The sequence below is a fragment of the Echinops telfairi genome, unplaced genomic scaffold, assembly GCF_000313985.2.
Source record: "Echinops telfairi isolate 266 unplaced genomic scaffold, ASM31398v2 ScPeMD7_25;HRSCAF=90, whole genome shotgun sequence".
Classification (NCBI taxonomy): Eukaryota; Metazoa; Chordata; class Mammalia; order Afrosoricida; family Tenrecidae; genus Echinops; species Echinops telfairi.
The window spans coordinates 32,540,968-32,552,532 of NW_022103922.1; positions in this window are offsets into that span (position 1 = coordinate 32,540,968).

The following is an 11,565-nucleotide window of genomic DNA, read 5'->3' on the forward strand; positions in this document are numbered from 1 at the left end:
AAGCATCAGTCTGTGAACCACACAGCAGTGGTTCAAACCTACCACCAGCCACTCGGCAGGAGAAAGATGAAATGAACCTGTCTCTGCTCCCGTAGAGATTTGCCACCTTCGAACCCCGATGGGGCAGTTCTACCCTGTGAGTCAGAATCGACTCAGACTCTTTGTTTTGTTTCTTGAAGACGCACATACAGGAGTATGTTTCCCACCCCACCATAAAAAGAGTACCTGCTTAGGTTCACTTCCTGCACTCCTCACGTATTTCCCATACGGAGCTCATTTATGCAAGTCATTTCTTTTCTCTTTAGCGTCAGAATCTTTTATTCCCCCGAATCCTACAGGTCCTCCGTCAGCAGAGCTGCTTGCTTTACATGGATTCATTTCCAATGCTTCGACTTTCAGGGCCAAGTTCAGGCAGCAATTGCTTGCAAGCTCTGGAGCCAGAAACCAAGACATTTAGGGTCCCAACGAAGACACGATTGTCTTTCCCCTTACAACTGCTCCCTTCATCCCATTGCCCCCTTCCCAGAAATTCCTTCCAAGACCCCACCCAGGCACGATGCCAGAGATACACGTTTCTTTTTCTTGAGTTCATCCATGATTAGTCCAAAATTAAGAGATGCCATTGGAGAATGGCAGCTTTAAATGTCTGTAAGTGAGTAATGGAGTCCCTGGGTGGCTCAAGCGCTTAAGCACTCAGGTTCTAACGGAAAGGGTGACATGGTTCAAATCCACTTAGAGGCATCTCAGAAAAAAGACCGGGGGATTGGCTTCGGAAAGGTCACAGGGGCTGAGAACCCGACGGAATACAGTTCTTGAACACCTGGGGTCACTGAGTTGGAACTGACTCGGTGACACCTGGTTTGTTGTTTGGGTGTGTGCCTTTTCACGGTGAGCCCTGGCATTCAATACTTTTCTCTCTCCTGGCAGCTACATTTATAGCCCCGCTGCCATTTCTCGGCCCAATTACTTTTGTTCATAACCTTTCAACAGTGGTCACACTCCTACTTTCATTTGTTCTGAGTCACCCAAACGTGTACTGTGTGCCCAGTGTCTGCATGCATGTCCAAAATTTTCAGAGACCCCAGTTGTGCTGATTGACCAAAGCTCTTCTGTCCCCTCTATTAGGTTAAATTGCTGGTCCAAAGGCATGCATTTCTAGAAGCCAATTGTCTAGCGCCTTACAAATGGTGACCCCTATGTACCAGTACTGCTTGTGCTACATGCTTTCATTGCTAATCAGGAAAGACAGAAGAGGTACGATTTCAAGCTTTTGGTTTGCAATTTTAGTTTGGTTTGTGCCCATAGCTTTCCTGTGGGCCTGGGCATAGCACATGGTATAACACAAATGCAGGGGCCTGCTGACTTCGGTAATATAGTCTCTTCTTGTCATTGTGATTGTGGAAAGTGGCTACCTCCCCCTGCGACCCCCCAATTCCCAGTGGTCATAGAAATCACCTGTAGCTACCCTATGGTTTCCTGTTCTCATTCCTCATTGTTTAGGCTCCACGCCCAAGTAAAACCAAAAGCAAACTCATAGCCATCGAGTCAAGGTTGACTCGGCAACTCTAAAGGACAGAGTAGAACTGCTACTGTGAGTTTCCTGAGACTGTAAATCTTTACAGGAGTAGAGAACCTCATCTTCTCCCCGATGGAGCTGCTGACCTTGTGAAGGGTGGATGGTTTTGAGCTGCTAATCTTGTGGTTGGCAGGGCAATGCCTAACCCACTACACCACCAAGGCTCCATCTTGAGCGAGCAGAGTGGATGTGATGAGCTAGGGATTGCTTGCATTGTTTCTAGAAACAAGTTCTGAAGATTTGGTCTGATGAGCCCCTTTGGCCTATTTTGAATTGGTGAAAGGATACTGGTACCGTGGTCTCAAGGAAATCCTCTGTTCTCTCCAATCATCTTTGCAGCATTTACTCAACAAAGATTTATTGGGCCCTTGCCCTTTGTAAGGCAGAGGGAACAATTTCTATTGTCCTCCCTTCCTGAACTCAAAGAAAATCCGAAGCTTCATTTTTCTAGCTGTTAAACTAATTGATTTTAGCGGCTTCCTCTGGCTTCCCTTTCCCCAAGTTGTCTTTTGACTTATGATTGCCTGGGAAATCCTGGGAAAAGATCACTGCTAGGTTTGTTGTTTATTTTAGCTTTTTCCTAAACATCTGTTACTTACCTATTCATTATCAAATGAATGCACTAAGGGTAAACCAAACGTTCTCCTTCCATCTGGCTGGTAGTTTCAAACTCCTGACCTTGCGGTGAGCAACTCAATGTGTAACCCAGTACACCACCTGGGCTCCTCCCACTTAAGGGTACGTTACATTTAATAAGCAGGGTAAGGAAGTCCCAACCTATTAGCAGGGCTGCAAACTCTCCATAGCTACTCATCCTGACAGAGAGGTGAAGAGGGTTTCCCAGGTGCTGTCTCATTTCCTGTTTGTGGTTTTCTTTCCCTCTAGCCCGGGGAGTGGTTGCGCCTTAGGCTGTTAACTGCCAGGTCAACAGTTTGAAACCACCAGCCGTTCCAGGGAGACAGATGAGGCTTTCTAGTCTCATACAGAGTTACAATCTCAGAAATTCACAAGAGAGTTCTACCCTATCCTATAGGGTTCGTTTGGATCAGAATTGACTTGATGGCAGTGAGGTTTCTGTTTGTTTGGGTTTGAGGGAAAATCATGAGGTTTGGGGGCAAGGCCCAGCCAAATGCCAGGGCTGATGGGTGATCTCATGGTCAGTCCTGCACCCCCACCCAGGTGGCCCAGCATCTGTGGGTCTGTGAGATGGCCTGTGTTCATTTGCTCTGTGTGCACGTTTGCCTGTGTGCGCGCCTGTGTGTTTGTGCCTGTGCCTGCTTGAGCATGTCTGGCTCAGGGTGTTCCTGTGTCTAGATTAGGTGTTTTCCTGGGAAGGCCTCTGCAGCAACTCAAAAACCGAACTCATACCAGCTAGTCGATCTAATTCACAGGGACCCTATAGGACAGATTATAACTGGCCCTGTGGGTTTCTGAGACTGGAACTCATTACAGGAGGAGACAGCCTCCACTTTCCTCCTTGAAGTGGTGGGCAGTTTCGAACTGCGGCCTTTCTATTAGCCCAATGCGTAACACGCTATGCTCTTATAGTATTTCTGGGTGGCATTTTGGACTTAGTGTCTTTCTCTTTGTACATGTGTCTGGTTGTCCATATGGTATTGACTATGTGTGTAAGATTCTGGTCTAATCTCTCTCTTTACCAATCCCCGCCCCTGATTTACCCCAGCTGCCAGCAGTATTTAGGGTGACTCATAATGACCTTATAGGGCAGCAGAGAAATGCCCCTCTGGGTTTCCGAGGCTGTAACTCTTTTTTTTTTTTTTTTAAACATTTTATTAGGGGCTCATACAACTGTTATCCCAATCCATACACACATCAATTGTGTAAAGCGCATTTGTACATCATTCTCAAAACATTTTCTCTCCACTTAAACCCCCGACATTAGGTCCTCATTTTTCCCCTCCCTCCCCGCTCCCCCCTCCCGCATGAGCCCTTGATAGTTTATGAATGGGTATTTTGTCATATCTTGCCCTGTCCGACGTCTCCCTTCATCCACTTTTCGGTTGTCTGTCCCCCAGGGAGGAGGTCACACACAGTTCCATGTAATCAGTTCCCTCTTTCCTACCCATTCTCCCTTTACCCTCCCTGTTATGGGAGTAGAAAGCCTCATTTTTCTCTCTCGGAGCAGCTGGTGGTTTCAAACTGCTGACCTTGCAATTAGCAGCCCAGCACATAACCACTATGCCACCAAAGTCGCTGTGAGTTGGAATGGACTCTACGGCAAAGAGGGTTTTTTTTCTTTTTTTGGGTTGCTTGCCAGCAGTATTTACTGCAAAGATCGGCTTCCCTTCCCGCAGTCTGGGTCCCCAGGGGTCAGGCAGTCTGCCCAAGACCCTGCCCCCGTGGCCTCTGTACAGGCTTGATCTGAGGGTGATAAATTCTGGAAAGCCCCCAGCCTGCTCTTTGGCCACAAATCTGGAGAAGTTCTGGTGGAGGAGGGGGCAGCGCAGGGAAGGGGGCATTTGGCAGCAGTAATCCTCCTTCTGGAAACGCATCTCCCTTGGGCCCCTTCCCAGGCTCCCTGCTTCCCCCAGGCTCTCCTGCAGACCAAGTATCCAGGGGCCTGGCCTGTCTGTCTCTGGGAATGGAAATGGACACACCCTGGCAGTCCAGTCGGGAGCCAGTCCTCACTGACTCCCAGCCCCTGGCCTGCCTGCAGATGGGGTGGGATGGGGGGATCTTTCTCCATCTCCTTCCCGCAGTTCACAGTTGTCTGTCACCATTTCTAACCCTGCAGTGGGCACAAGGCCCCTTTTGGTCCTTCATTCCATGACTACACTGCCTAGAGCCATGGGCCCCTGAGGACTGGGGTGACCAATACCACAGCAGTGACTCGTCCATCTCTCTCCCACTGCAGGAAGAAGCGTCTCACAGGGTCTCACTCTCTCACTCCTGTGCTGTGTGTGTTGCCCTTGCTGGTTGGATGGAGTGAGCATACACAAGATGAAGCAAGCCTGGCCCCTGTCCTCAAGGACTTAGAGATGAAGAGGATGTTTGGAGAAGACATTTTTCTCTTCCAGTGGTTAGTCCCTTAAGTTACACTGATCAAACCCCAGAGTACCCGTCCAAGGTCCCAAGGGAGGGCCTAGGGTGGTCAGGGCTGCTCACTGTGGCAGGGTACCTCCAAGGCCTTAGCTTTGATGATCATGAGCAAGCCATAATGCAGTCCTAGCGTCTTATCATCCATTCTGGGGTAGAGGGTTACAGGTTGCAGGTTGTTGCCCTGCCATGAAGCTTTTGTTTTGTTCTGATTGTTACCTCTCTGAGCTCTGGGTAGTGGGAGGGACAGGGTCGTAGAAGAGTTCTGGGACAGGACGAGCAAGGCCTCCTTCCCGTGACGGCATCCTGCGTGGAGTTCGTAGGTGCTCGCTTTGTCTCTTCTTGGCTCATGACTTTGCTGAGAACCCAGAGTCCTGAAGTTCTTGGTCTGGCTCATCTCGCTGTCTCCCAGCCCTTTGGCATGGGCCTCTGGCAAGGCAGGAGCCTGTGGGGGACCAGGGCTAGGACCTGTCAGGATGTGCACACATTTACCCTGGCTTCCTATCCCCTGGTGCTGTGGCTCATTGAGTCACTTCCCTCCCCTTTGGCCTTCCTCTGCAATTTCTTTAGCCCATGGGTGGGGCTGCCCAGCTCCCATTAGGCAGGGAGGATGTGCCTGCCACAAGACCTCCTTTGATCTCTTGTGGGAATGACTGCATCAGGCACACACCTGGAGAGTGTTGGCAGGCCAGGCTGAGGGCTATTGCCTTGTTCCTCTGGGGGTCACATGGGCATCCTTGTCCTTTATGTGCAGAATTACCATTCCAAGCAGGCCAGAGCTGGGCTTCTTCCCATCCCGGTTTGTCTGCATCCGGTCACTGGGTGCATGGTGCTAAGTATGAGGATTTTATTTAGGGGGTCTAGCCATCACCTCTTCCTAATTTGATGGACTTGTGAGGGATTCTGAATTGCCTTAGAATCCATCGAGACAGGGGTAGCCCACAGCCCCAGGTGCCACAATAAAGAAGCCACCACACACGTCTTGATCTTCCTCCAGCTCTTGCCTTCTCTGTGGTGGGACAGAGGAGGCTGCAGGGCTGGCACTTTTGCAAGGGTACCAAGTGTTCAGAACAGTCCATCCTACATGCATGCCAACCTCTTTGTCTTTCTGTCCCCCTATTCTCTCTCTTCCCTGACCCAAACCTTCTTGGATCCGACACCGAATGTTCTGTCTCCGCATTTCTATCCATATCTTCTTTCTCAGGTTTAGGAAGCAAGCAGTTTGCTTCCTCCCACCACCAAGAGTCCTCAGCTGTGGGTGGACTTGCTGGCTTTGGATTTAAACAACAAAAACAAACTTTGTGAATTTGGTGAGGGTTTACAGAGCAGATCATCGGCTTTACCTTCAGAAATTCATGTCTGTGTTTCCATCTCATTCACTGGAATCCTCTCTGTGCTAGCATCGCTTACCCCACCTCTTCCATGCGTTTCCCCTTTCCGTTCCTCCTTCCCTAACCCTTCTGGGTAAGTGGTACCTTTTGTTCATCAGTGGTTGATGATTCTAAGGTGTACATCATACCTATTGGTGTTGCCCCCCACCATAGAACAGTCTAGTGTTTGGCTGAATATTGAAGCACGGGGGCTGAGTTCAGTTCCAGACTGGCAAGGTGACTAAGGGCCATGGTCTCAGGGGTTCAGTCGATCACTATTCAACTAAGCCCGGTCTCTTTTATGATGCCAAGGAATGGTCCACCTTGTTTCTCCCCCTCTGTCCAGGACCGTCTCACTGTGATCCAGATCACAGCACTTGATAGTGGTTGCTAAACACCATGAAGTACTTCTGATAGTTAAGTGGCCTGGATGATTGGCATGCAAACAAACAAACAAACAAACAAAAACATTCCAGATAGACATACTCCATCCTTTACATCATTTCCAGGCCTGCTTCTTGCCCTGGTAGCCCTTGGGTTGGGGGACAAATCCCTCTCTACCTGTTACTCTGATGTTCATTCTAGGATGCTTGCTCTCTACACAGATGAAAGGCAGTGGGGGAGGGAAACATACAAGCAGGCTGGCAGACTGAGAGGAAGACCTTGCTGTGGGAAACCAGGAGCAGAGATGGGGGAATCTTCATCTTGGTTTTAGCACCAGTCACATTCCCTCTGAAAGTCGCAAGAGCATCTCTTCAAGGATGGAGCACTGTACCACTCTCCTAAAAACCTTCCTAAAGGTGGTAGACCTTAGAGAGCCCTCAGCCACCAGTTAATGTTCTTACCTGTGGGTAGGCCAACAATGCGTTGATTTCTGAACCACAGTTTTGGGGGAAAGGGGGCTTGAGTACTACCTGTGAAAGGGTTGAGGCCATCATGGAGAGCCATGACTGAATTTCTACTGATCTTTAACCTCGATACACCTCATAACGGCCTGAGTTTTTCTGTTCAATTCCCTTAAACTAGAGACCAGGTGCGGTTGGAAGGAGTTATGTGGAATGGTGATATAGGTGACTGTGGATATCATTGATTCTTCAACAGGAAGAACCATACAATTCTTTCTAACCCTTTGACCAATCATGATGAGAAAAGAAGAGGCAAGCAGACAGCACTTTGCTTATGTATATGCGTGTGTGTATATGCATATATCTCTATATGGTGGGGGGTGGCTAAGTTTTGTTGCCAACCCATTTACTAAGGGAAATGGCAAGTATCAGTCCTATTTGAGAGGCGTGGGCAGGGATTGGTAAGCTACCAATTGTTGTCACACACGTGTGTGTCCTGCAGGCCCCTGAGGGTGGGAACCCAGGTCGGGCTATCTGTTTGGGTGGCACGAGCTTCTGGAGGAGAGTGACAATGAAAAGAGTGGCAGAGGTGGCCAAGGAATGACAAACATTCATGAAGACAAGTGTGATGCTGATGTGGACAATCCAGGGTTTGGGGTTCATTTACAAAGCCCAGGCGCCCCTGTATCTCCCTCGGGGAAGACTGGATCATGGAGACCTCTGTGGCTTTCTTCTTAGGGCGCCTCATAGGGCCTTTGTTGGGAGCACAGAGCTTCTCTGCATTTTCCCCTTGTTTTTGTCACGGGCCCTCCTGCAGGGCACGTGGGTTCCTCCTCCACTGTCTGGGGAGGAAGGCAGGGAAGGAGTCTTTTTACCCTCTTCAAGGCAGATCCTAAGTGTTCCTGCTGACCTCTGGTGTTCCTGCTGGGCACCAGGCCTCCTCCAGGCTGGGGCTGTTTGCCCTGGTGACAGATGCCTCCTCATTGTGGGGTGAGATGTTGGTGACACAGAGGACAGAAGCAGAACCAGAACTAGCTTGCTTCTGGGTCTGCTGTACCAGCTTGACCTCACTGGTCAGCTGTTCTTGAGAGTGGAACCTTTGTGCAACTGCGTCCTGTGGAATGTCCAGTGGGAATGGGTGTTCAAAATCCCGTTAACCTGGGGGTTCCATGTCCAGTGGCATGGGGCATTCGATGTCCGGTGGAACAGGGTGTTCAATATCTGGTGTTGCAGGGCATTCATTGTCCAGTGGGACAAGGTCTTCAACGTCCGGTGCAACAGGGCCTTCAATGTCCGGTGGGACAGGGTGTTCAATGGCTGTTGGGACCAGGCGTTCATTGTCCAGTGGTTATCAGACGTTCGATAACTGGTGGGATGGGGCATTCAGTGGTCAGTGGGATGGGGCCTTCAGTGTCCAGTGGGATGAGGCCTTCAATGTAAGGTGGGACTGGGCGTTCAATGTATGGTAGGTCGGGACCTTCAACGCCCAGTGTGACAGAGCCTTCAATATCTAGTGCGACGGGACGTTCAATGTCCGGTGGGACAGGACATTCAGTGGCCTGTTGGATGGGGTCTTCAATGGCCGGTACTATCGGGCATTCAATGGCTGGTGGGAAGGGGGCATTCAATGTCCGGTGGGACGGGAAGTTCAAAGTCCAGTGGGACAGGGCCATCAATGTCTGGTGGGACCAAGTGTTCATTTTCAGGTGGGACCGGGCATACAATGTCTGGTGAGATGGGGCCTTTAATGGCCAGAGGGACGGACCATTCAATGGCTGGTGGGACGGGGGGTTCAATGTCTGGTGTGATGGGGCCTTCAATGGCTGGTGTGACAAGGCGTTCAATGTCCAGTGGGATAGGGCATTCTGTGCCTGGTGCCATGGAGCGTTCAATATCTGGTCAGATGGGGCCATTAATGTCCGGTGGGATGGCCGAGAGATTGAAATCTCGGTGGCGGGACTTAGCGTGTAGGTCTTGCCACACACGTCTCCCCCACTTAAGCGACCTCCGGCTGAAAAAGGGAGCAGGGAAATTGCTACTGAGAGGGCATCACCCCTCTCTGTGGACACTGTGGTCTAGGGACACACCCTCCCAGAGACCTGTCAGCCTGGGCCTCTCCTTGGGAATCAGCCCTTTGCTTTGGATGCCTGGCTGAGCTGATCCTGATCTTGGATGATAAGGGACAGATAACTGTGGCAGAGCTCACAGAAAGAGCAGGAGGTGGATCCATTCTCTGCTGAACTCTTGTTGAGAAACTGAACTGGGACACCAGGCAGGCGAGGACATCAGCTGCTTAGCACAGTGACCATGACCGGGCGTAACACCAGGTGGAACCTGGAGTGCATCTCATTTGGGGTGAGGAAAGCAGTGTCTGATGTCCATATTCAGGATTATGTCAGCATTGTGGGAACAAGCTCTTCTAGGAACTGTGGACTGTCGTGTGTGGCTCACCAGGGGGTGCTGTATGCATTAGCTCTTAGGGACTAGAGCTATTTTCTGGAGATCCTAATGATAGGATAAGATGATAGGTGTCTGTCTGAGCATTTCAAGGAGTCCGCCTTTGAGAGGGTGTCAGTACAAACGGAATAGGACGGTGTCTCTAAACTGGATCACTCTGGTTGAGTTCCACTCTTTAATGATCAATTACACAGTAGTCAAACTCGACATCCAGTATTAACATGAGTGGGAAACTAGTCTCTCCTGAGATGTCCAGTCTCTCCTGGCTACTCTCTTAGCCCGTGAAGGAGCCTGTTCTGTGAATGGCTTCCTTCCAAGCACTACTCCTCTCCTCATCCTTCTCTTTGGCTAAACTGAGACCATCACAGGCCAAGCTTGGACTTGGGAGACAGCAAAAAGCAAACAACCAAAGCTCACTTGTTTTTCTTTTTCGAGAGCCTCTTTGCATGATTCAACAGTGCTTTCTGCAAAGTTCTCCTAGCTGAAAAACCAGGAGACAGGAGACAGTCAGAAGTACTGGAAGCAGAGTAGTAAGGCTTTGACTCTGAATGAAGGACTCTAAGCACACACACACACCCCACCTCAAGAGTCATGCTCTCCGGCATGTCCTGTATCTGTATCACTTTAATATTGATGATGTGTGGTCTCCTTCCCAGTCTCATTTGATGCTCATCACCACGGTGTGAGTGAGGCAGGATCAGTGTTGGCCCATTTGATGGATAGCAAGAAAGAGACAAGAAGTTTCCACAGTGTCATTAAAACTAGGAAAGAGTACAGTTAGTCAATAGCACAGGAGGGATTCCTGTCCTCTTTTCTCATTCCTTCATTCCTAGCAAGGTGAGGTAGACACATTCCGGCATTCCCAGATTCCGACTTCCCATCCCAAGGAGTTTCTGTGAGAACGGATCAAATTGGGGAACTGCAGCTTTCAGTGGCTAGAGCGCCTCATGTTGCCACCAAGGGTTGGAAAGGTCAGGATCCATGGAAACCTCATTCCCAGGGAAAGGGAGAGGAGCAGAGAGATTGGGCTGTTACCTTTTGATGTTGCATTTCCAGCCTGTCTGCTGCCGCTTTGTTATTGCTTAAAGAAGGGTGGGGGAGAGAATTTGATGGTTTAATATAAAGTTATTTTCATATCCAAAGCCTATCAACATAGGTCTGATGCGACAAAAACCGATACATTTTTTCAATCACTTTTCTATTCTTGCTATGTGTTTTTCTTCCCCCCCCCTGTGTATTTCTTTCTACTACATTTTCTTACCCTCTCCCTCTTTTTTTTTAACTCCTGCGTGCCTTCAGTGCTTATTTCTGTCTCATTCTAGACCCTTCCAGGTTTCATATTTTCCACCCCATTCCTAGGAGAAGCTTAAAGTTTGGCAGTTTAAACCCACTGGCCCCTATTTGGGAGACAGATGTAACAATCTCTTCCATAAGTCCTAAGAGTCCAAGTGGCGATGAGTCAGAATAACTTGATGGCAATGGGTTTGGTGTGGTGTTTTGGAAGTTGACACAGGACAAAAAATGGAAAGGACTACCTGGATGGTTTCCCAGTAGCCAGAGGCTGCCATTTACAAAAGCGTTAAAGAATCACCAACCAGAAGAAATCGCCAAACTGGGAGATCCAGTCAGGCAGATTTCATATCTTTGAGGTGCAATCCATGCTAAGTAGAAACATCCTTGATTTTTCTATTAGAGTATGCTGCACGGAGAGCTGGAAGAGAGATCTAACATGTAAATGACTGTCTAAGAACAAATGACAAACAAGAATCAGTGAAGGTTGAGTCTACAGCATCCTCAGGTGGGGGATATGATAAAGAGAGAAACTGAAGGCTTAAAGACCGACTTCTTGTCTGAGAAGTATTCAGAGTGTTCCCTTACATGGCAACCCCTTCTGGCAGGGTCCAGCTGGAATTCATGCCATCTGGGGAACAGCAGCAGACCAAAGATGACACCAAAAACACATACATGTAAACCAACACACATAGAATTCAACATGGCTATCCCTCGTGAGCATGAGGAGACACGTTGTACCTCTACCTGAGTATCCAGCAGACTGGTACCTAGTCCATCTCAGGGTTACCTCTCTTGTTATGTGATGTCATGGTCAGAGGCAGGTGTGGTGTCAAAGCCTGCATCTGTGTCTCTTAGGGCAGAAGATGTGGTGAATTTGTCAGTAGATGGAGGTGTCTGGTTATCTGTCAGGGCTTCAGAGACTGGGTCGACAGGGGGTGCCAATGTTTTTCGTCATTCTCTCACCACT